The sequence below is a fragment of the Ambystoma mexicanum genome, chromosome 10 (assembly GCF_040938575.1).
Source record: "Ambystoma mexicanum isolate Mex_15411 chromosome 10, UKY_AmexF1_1, whole genome shotgun sequence".
NCBI lineage: Eukaryota > Metazoa > Chordata > Amphibia > Caudata > Ambystomatidae > Ambystoma > Ambystoma mexicanum.
Genome location: NC_090932.1, coordinates 1,386,567,973 through 1,386,577,341, shown reverse-complemented (window position 1 = coordinate 1,386,577,341; position 9,369 = coordinate 1,386,567,973). Strand labels below are relative to the sequence as shown.

The 9,369-nt window shown below is 41.5% G+C and overlaps 1 long non-coding RNA gene across 1 annotated transcript; it reads right to left on the bottom strand.

The window, feature by feature from the left end:
- Nucleotides 1-1,460: 1,460 nt before the first annotated feature.
- On the bottom strand, nt 1,461-3,673 carry LOC138493333 (uncharacterized). The gene is made up of 4 exons (XR_011276382.1): nt 3,573-3,673; nt 3,350-3,485; nt 3,198-3,265; nt 1,461-2,988 (listed from the first exon to the last, which is right to left on the bottom strand). It is a non-coding gene; the product is annotated as an uncharacterized lncRNA (long non-coding RNA).
- Nucleotides 3,674-9,369: the final 5,696 nt, after the last annotated feature.

Below are 9,369 nucleotides of genomic sequence, written 5' to 3'. Positions count from 1 at the left end.
ACATATTCAGGTATCAACAAATTATAAACTGTCATACTTCCCCAATACTTGAGTCAAACAATAGACTATGAAGTCAGTAGACTATGAAGGTGTGATGTTACTGACACAGTGCTAGCATGTTAGGACATTATATGAATGGGTATTGGCAATCACATAACAATAACCTACCTGGCTGAACTGCACAAACCCCACGGCATAGTGATACTGTTAATAAACACATTTACATATCACTGCAAGCGCAGTTAGAAATGAAACTCCAACTTTACAATATATCAGCAAGGAAGGTACTATATGTTACAATTGGGTGATTAATGAGACGATTTGCTATTGTGAGCTTATGTTCTCTCTTCATTTTCTCTTTGTGTTTGTTTGTTCTTTGATTGTTTGTCATGTACTTGTATTATGATTTGCATGTGGTCTGGAAAATGTATTTATTTGTTTATTTAGTAAAAACCCTGGGGAAGAGCAACGCTCAAAACACGTGTTGGCTGATTAAAAATGTTTTTTGCTTGATTTGTTGAACATTTCACTGACAGTTGATCGCCTATGTTTTTTTGATTTGTTGAACCATGTCACTAATTTCTTGACATAGGGCCTCATTCCGAGTAGGGATGTAGTCATGGCGCTATTTGCGTCGTGACTACCTCCCATACCGTGTCCGGGTCTGACCTGGTTCAATGGGGACTTACCAGTCCATTCCGACCCTGGAGGGACCGGTAAGTCCCCATTGAAAAATCCATTCCCCATTCCCATTTGAGCCCCAATAGGGCTCAATTGGAATGGGGAAGTAGCTAATAACGGTACTGCAATTTGAGGTACCATTATTAGCTCTCTTGTCCCTTAGCGGCTCCCGCTAAGGGCGCCTGGTAAAACCAGGTGCCCATTGTGGGACCCGCTAAGGGTCCTCGGAATAGAGCGCAAAGGAATTACCGGCACCGATGTCCTTAACGGTGCCCGGTATCCCTTTGCGCCCACCTCGGAATGAGGCCCATAGTATATACAAGTTTCATAATGTCAGATCAATTATTTTTATTAAATAACTGGTTAATTGTTACTTCTTATCTTAAATTCTGACAGACAAATACGCATATCACTTAATGCTCAAAATGTTTCAGAATATGATGTGAGGAGTCAGACATGTGAGATGGACACTTAGGTATATGTTTGTCACAATAGAACAATAGAATTAACAATCAAATTAACAACGCTAATTCAAGATCCAGTGAACTTTCTAAAATTCTAAAAGAAGTAGAGGGAAAAAGTGCTGCTACTGTTGACATTGAACATAACTCCTCTTGGTGCCAATCTATCCAAGAAAAGTTTGCTAATAAAATCATGGGCCATAATATAAACATTCAAATGAAACAAACTGCCACGCTGCAGATGGATCCTGCCCCTGTCTATCCCTCCAGGAATATAATTTGTATTTGTATTTCTTTATTTGTATAGCGTGCCGGGCCCAAGGGCAGCTGGGTACTTTATTTAAGTTACAGAGAGATACATATGAGATTTACAGTATAATACATATTTATACAAGTATAGAATAAAGTAATGCAATATACAGTAAAAACAGAGTGATAAGGTACAAAGATAAACAATGTGTTGAAGCAAATAAGAAAATATACAGGGATGAGTCATGGCTGTACAGGGAAAGTTCAGAGTATCTACAAAATGCAGGTTATCACCCGTACAGGGAAAGTTCAGAGTATCTACAAAATGCAGGTTATCACCAGTGGGGTGGCATGAGCATGGGAAATCCCAGGCAGTCAGAAGGTTAGCAGGTTCTGCTAACCACAGTTTGGTTTTGGAATGAGGGATCCGATCTGAGCTGATTGGGCAGAGTATTCCAAATTTTGGAGGCTAATGTGGGGAAGCTAGTCCCGCCCGTTTTCTGTAATTTGAATCTGGGTAGCGCAAGGCAATTTGCCTGCGCGGATCTGAGTGCTCGGGGTGACGTGTGGGGAGTGAAGCGGCAGGCAAGGTAGATGGGCGCCTGGTTGTTTAGGCACTTATGGGTGAGGGCCAGCAATTTCAAGGAGATCCTTTGACCAACTGACAGCCAGCGTATGTTGCGTCTGGTATCCAAGATGTGCTGACCCCTGGAGAAGTTTGGGCCACCATAATGGCATTGTTCTGAATAATCTGACGTTTGTTTAAGGTCTGTTGACCAGTACCTAAGTTGAGGGCATTGCAGTAGTTAATTTTGGACATGATAAGAGTTCTAGCTAGGATGAAACAGTTAGCTGTGGTGACGAAGGGGCAGCAGGCAGTGATACGTTTGCATATGTATGCAGAAGCTGAGCTGACGGCATTAGTTTGCCTTGAAAGAGATAGAGTGGAATCGAGGTGGATGCCTGGGGTTTTAGTGTCATTCGATACCTTGATGGTGTTGCCATCGATGTTGAATGTTTTGAATGCTGGGTCAAGTTTCTTAAGTCGGTAGTTAGAGCCCAGGATAAGGAGCTCAGTCTTGTCATCGTTGAGGTACAGCTTCAGTTGGGCCATCCACGCCTGAATGACTGCATAGACTTTATAGAGTGAGGTGGTGTCGGCCTTATAGTCTCCTGTAATGGGAATGAGTATCTGGGTAAAAAAGACCTTGGCTGTGAAGCCAGCGGTGCAGGCTGGACTCCCGTGTACCACTCACTTGTGGTTTAATTTCAGTACTAGAGATTCATAGAATACTTGTAGTAATTAAACAAATGTGTGTTTATTTATTCTTTTTCTGCTTATTATTTCCATAAGCTTTTCAATTCCTTAAATGGAATTGTAACTTTGAGGCTGAAGTGTCACATTAAGGCCTATACATTTCGGGTTATGAACCCTTCCTTAGGGCCTTTGAACATATTTGTTTACATATGCCTTCTGGTTAAATGTCTTAACATAGGTAATTATAACAGTAAAAAAAACACCATAGTTTTCACAATTAAACAATAAGAATCAATTGACCAAATATCAGTAGAAAAAGGTCATCAAACAAAAACATAACTGCACGGTCAGATATAAATAGAGGATGCAATGTATACATTACCAATATGTCAGCATAGGGTTAATCATCAAAAAGAGTTGCATCAGTTGGGATGGATCATAAAGAAATTGCAAGGGAAAATCATAAAATAATGTGTGAGCAAACTATCGAAAATAAGCGTCTTAATTGATGGTGCTGTTAAACTAAGGGTGTTGGGTTCGTCACTGACCTGCTATGGACGTGTAAAATACTCCATGAGGCGGTGTCACGGAGAAAAAGCAATCATCTGTGCCTGGTCTGAAAGGTTAAAAAGAACGTGTCATCTGTGACTGTGGTAGTGAGGTTTGAACAAAAAAGGAACAATCAGGCGAGGTTCTTTACCTGAAGAAATTCGAACGTGAGGGCTGCTGACCGTAGTTGTCAGTGACGAATAGGAGAAACTCTCTTGCTGCCTCAGAATGACTGCACAATATATGGTTGCCTAGGTGGCGGTGACGCCTTCTGCAAGCTCGCCGTTCTAAGGGAGTAATAAATAGAGCTTATATTAATTGTGGCTCTTGGGGGAATATACAATGAATGCCGCGGTGTAAGCTGTGTCGATTACCTGAGTTACTGTGAAACGTAGAAATGGCAAGATGCCGTTGTGGTAGATTAACACAGCGGAACAGGACATGCGGCTGAGTTAAGCCTTGCTGGGCTTGTGAGGGCTGCCTTGGAAACGATAACAGCCTCGAGTGCCTGCATGTTTGAGCATGCGTGGTAGTGTGTGAATGTAAAATAAACCGGACATGTTTGAATGTTGTAGATGAAAACGCGAAAGATGGTTGAGTATGGAACTGATTGGTTATGTGTGTATGAAATGTAATGAGAAAATTAAAAATGATAAAAAATGAAATAATGGAAAGGAGAGGGGTAGGAAATTAAAATAAACAAAAAATAATTAATATGGATGATGGTAGTAAACGTTCAGTCCAAAACCATGCTAATGGTAGAAATTGGTCAAAGATACAAAATTGAATGCAACAAAAATGAAAATAATAATAAAGAAAGCGTTTATAAGAAGCAGCTTAAATCTAATTCTTCGTTCATTCCTTCTGGTGTCAGGGACCCAATTTTCTCAATCCATAGTGCTTCTCTTTGTGCTCTCAATTTCTTCATATCCATACTTTGTTCTTTGGTGGAAATCACCTCAAGTACTGTAAATCTTAATTGGGCCACCGTGTGACCACTTTGGTTGAAATGTCTTGCAACGGCTGACGTTTGGTTGTTCACTCTGATGCAGGATTTATGTTTGTTGATACGTACACGTATCTTACGTGCGTTCTCCCCAACATAATATATAGCACATGGGCATTTAATCGCGTAAATCACGTTCTCTGACAAACATGTGGCATGCTGTTTTAATTGAATTTTCTCTCCTGTTCTTGGGTGTGATATGTATGGTCCTTTAATGATATTATTGCAGTTGCCACAGCTCATGCATGAATCAGTTCCTGGAAATTTGTCAACAGTTTTTTTTTTGATTTTCTATTATGTGTATCGACCAGTAGATCTCGTAGATTGTTACTCTTTTGATATGCGAACCCTGGTGGTTGTGCAAAAAGTTCTCTTGTTCTTTGGTCATTCTGTAGGATAGTCCATCTTTTTAGAATGCTGTCTCTAATTTGGCAACTCTGAATCGAGTATTTGGTGACAAATACTAGTCCGGGTTGAGGTCGTTCTTGTTTTTGTGTCAGTAATTGAGTGCGATCCTGTGTATCTACTTTAATCCTGGCTGTTTTAAGGTCATCATCTGGATATCCTCTTTCTTTGAGTTTCATCTGTAGTTTGTCCAATTCCAAATTACATTCTGTTTGATCACTTACAATTCTTTTGATTCGCAGCATCTGTCCAAATGGCAGGTTGCGTAGGATATTGGGTGGATGGAAACTCAACCTGTGAAGGAGATTATTTCTGTCGGTGGGTTTTGAATAAAGTTTTGTCGAAATTCTCGAGCCTTCAGTTGCTGTTTGTACGTCAAGATAATGAATATTTGGGTTCCCTATCTCTATTGTGAATTGATAATGAGTATCTGGGTGTCATCGGCGTAGTTTGTGTATGTGACACCCAGATAGTTGGTGAACACGTTATATAAAGTGGGCGAAACACACAAACCTTGTGGGACACCACATAATACCGGTGCAGGTTCAGCGGATGCTGAGGGGGAGAAGACCCTCATGGATCTGTTGTTGAGAAATGACTTGATCCATGAGGTGGCAGGATCTGAGAAGTGGGCGGCTGATTTGAGGTGCTGGTAAAGAATTCGGTTGTTGACCAAATTGAAGGCCGCTGATAGGTCTAACAATAGTAGGAGTGCTAATTTCCCTTGGTCTTTGATGTCTTCAATTTGTGTTTTCAAGTCAATAAGGGTGGTTTCCATGCCAAGCCTGGGGCGGAAGCCAGATTGCCTAAGGCCGAGGAGTTTGTTAGATTCTAAGTATTCTTGGATCTGTAAGTAGGCAGCATGGCCCAGTATTTTAAGCAGAAATTGTACTGTTGCGATGGGTCTGTAGTTGGTGGGTATTCTTGGGTCGAGGGTTGTTTTTTTGAGGAGGGGAATGACCCAAGCGTCCTTAAGGTTGTCAGCAACAGTGCATGTTTTGAATGAAGAATTTATAAAAGCAGTAATAAATGGGGCTAATTCGTGAGCGGCCTCCTTAATAATAGGTGCTGGACAAGGGTCGCCTTGGCAGTTAGACGGTTTGAGATTGTTAATGATATTTTCAACCTCGATGATCGTCAAAGGTGAGAATGTGAAAGGCATGTGCAGGGGGGTGTATGGGAGGTGGTGCGAGTGGGCAAGTTTGGCAAAAAGTCAGGTTGAAGGCTATTTTGTTTAGCATTAATTTTAGTTTGAAGTGTGGTGATTTTCCCTAGGAGTGTGTTTTGAATGTTGGTGCACTACGTGCTGTCTTTGATGCATATATCCGGGGGAGTGACATGAGTCTCAAGTTCCTTCAGGATCTTGAAGAGCTCTTTAGTGTTGGACTTGGCTTGAATGATGCGCTTATTTTATGTGTCTTTCTTAGCTTGGAAGAGGGCTTCTTTGAAGTTGAGAGATGCTAATGTGAGGCTAGCCTTGTTGGAGTTAGTGTGACGGCTTTTCCAGTGAGCTTCCACAGTGCGCTCCTCTTTCCGTAGTGATCTCAGTTGTGGTGTGACTGAGAACTTTGAATTCAAACAATGTTCTGAGCCTGAGATCCTCTGCATTGTCACTGGACTCAAACCAACACCTTGTAAAGGCGACATATGTCCGGCCAGTATTATTAAAGAATCCATGACCCTTTTGAGTCCATGGGTTACTAGGATGGTTCATTGATCCTAATTAAAAAAATCAGGATGAGAGATCACAACAAAGGCTGTGATGTTTTGGATAAATTAATTTTGATCTCAACACAATTTGCAGCACAAGTATTCACATTTTTTTAATAATCACAACAGTAAAACGGACAGGTTACATGTTATAAAAAATGGGGGGTACCTCTGGGTACCAACCTCTTGATTATTGAGGTAGAATCCCCATATGAGTGCACATGTAGATTCAACAATTATACAAATCAATATGAAATTGAGTGAGTGCTACCCAGGACTATTCTTGGTCCATGGGTATTTACAGGACAGTATACACAACAATATACGATACGTAAACATTCAAAGAGAGTCAAACAGTTGTGTCACAAAAGTATCGACACTGTAGTGTTTCGGTCAAAGGTGGCATTTTTTGAGGACATTAATGTGATGGCCTTCATCAGGATAGACGTTGAGTGTAGGTCTGCCCATGTGTAATATCTGTTGGGGCAAGGACAGCTGTCATGATCTCAGGTAGTATACTAATTGTTCTTTTAAGTTACTTGATAGTGGCTAAATGATGCCTGATAGATACACAATGGTGTGTCTTTGAGTACAGCTCATTGTCAACGTGTGGGTTTTGGCGGTGGGGCTGTGCTTGAGTGTCCCTCATGACATCATGGTGGGGACTGTGGTGTGTTCAGTATGCCAAAAGTAGTGTACCTGGAGTTTCTGGGTCTGAGAAATGCTGCCAGAGCCCATATGCCTGTTACTGGCACTGCATGGAGTCTGGTCTGTGGAGTGGCGAGACAAAAAACATGTCTCAGTATCTTGCAGAACTGCTTGTTTATAGTTCCATTGGTTGTGCGATGCCGTCACCAGTATGATACCTCAATGGTGCTCTGGGGTGCTAGTATTGGATGCAGGGGTGTGCATGTGCAGTGGTTGTGCCTTACTATCTCCAAAAGGGCATGGCCGTGCTGATATTGGTGCGCATAATGGTGCGCTATGCCCGAGGATTGGCCGTTGTGTTGGCTTCCGAATAACATTGCCTGCGGCCAGAGGTGCCAGAGGTGCCATCGGTGGAAATCCGTTTGTAATGGGGACCAGGCTGGCTAAAGAGAGTGCTGTGCACATGTGTGACAGGCCCCTGGGGGACCCTCGTGCATGGAAACAAGGCACAATCACCATACACAAACTGATATGCCAGACACGAGGTTCAATTACCAAAATCTAGGGTTTATTGCAAAGCAAATAGTCTCAGTCGGCCAACCGGATCTCACGTCTCGCCACAGTGTTACACAGACCTCCTGAGAAGCAAGAGAGTGAGCATTCTACAACAGTTACATATATACAAAAAGATCATCATATTATCAGTTAGTGACACATCAAAACTGCCCATAATGTGTTTTCTTCAGCAAGGGTTTGGTGATTGACAATTATGACGTGCATGACACCTTCTAAGACATTTATTCAGCAACAATTGCAATCTGAGAAGGTGCAGACACTATTCTTTGTTACAGAGAACATAATGCTCTTGTTTCATGAGCGAGCTGTGTTCGTAGGAGAGACACATTCCAAAGCAGCTTTCTCCTAGTTTCTATTCATGTGCTGGGGGTCAACTTGATCTAAAGAGGCCCAGTAAGGGGGGCCGTGAAAGAGAGTATAATTCATGTCTTTAGCTGCCTATTTCTACAATTTCTGCAGTTTCAGCGAGACCAGCTGGCACCTGCTTGGTGATTAAATGCCTCTCTGCTCGCCTTCAAGGACTTGTGAGGGAGGAAAACAATGTATTTCTGTCTGGGCTAGTTTCTCAACGTGTAACTTGTGGCCTCACTCTATGCAGGGGCAGAACGGAATAGAATTCATTTTGCAAAGCGTTTGAACAGAAAAGCAAGAGAAAGCAAAATGGCAAATTCTGTTGGTACAAAATGGACACTCTACGGTTATGCTGACAATTCTGTACTGGCGATGCTAGGCGTATGATGCGGTTGGTTTTTGGCCAACATAATATACCGTCTATGTTATGGTAGGGTATTTTTCTGGACTAACAAACCCTCCTCTTGGCCTTAAGCCAAACGCATCAACCATACATCACGTCTTCCTCCGACAATGTATCTGATTCTGAACTATGCATACTGCTGTAATCGTCATCGTCATTATCAATATTAATGGACATTAATTCTTTCATAGTTTGAATTTCGTGATTCGTATTCGTATCCACTTTGGGAGTTCTTTTTTGTGTCACCATGTGTATGCATTCATCACTTATTTCAGTGCAAATTATTGGCAGGCAGTGTATGCAACAACAACATGTCAGAAAGATCCTGAGTATTGTTCCTAAGATTGCAATTAGTTTCCATCCCCATGAGCGTAGTAACTCCCAAAACCAGGAACTTATATTCAGTTCCCAACCACCTGTTGGAGGGTGAAGGTCAGAGCTCAGAACATGTCTTTATTTCCTCGAAAATCACAGGGGAAGAATCACTTACAAATATGCAGCACGCTGACCCTACGATTTTGCAAACACTTCCACGGTCAGCCAAAACTATGTCAAGAGCCATTATATTCTGAAGTGTCATTAATCTAATTGCCTTTTCTTCTAGAGTCATATTATACAGTATATCAGTCGTTCCATTTATTGCTTTTTTTCTAAAATTCTTGATAATCTTCTTATATTATAGGAGTTTATTGCTTGACCCCAAAATGGTATAAATGATTTTGCTTTGTCCCCTGCAATAAATCCTGCTTCATTATCCAACCAAGGCCTTGATCTAGATAATTTCGCTATATCTGATGTTCGGGAAAGGAATACCCCAGGGAAGAGGATTCCTAAGTAACATGTTCCATCCCAATTCTAGGTAGCCAGGGATAAGCTTTTTCTCCACATATAAAATAAACGGGGTCACCTACATATATCGGTTCTTCTTCTCTCTCAAATACTGCAATATTCATACATCTATCAAATGTCCCTACTGGAAAGGAACCTTTCTTTCGTAAGCAAAATGGGACAGTGTGAGGATTGTAATTTATTGTATATGACGGGGGACTACATATTTGTTCCCTACTGGGTT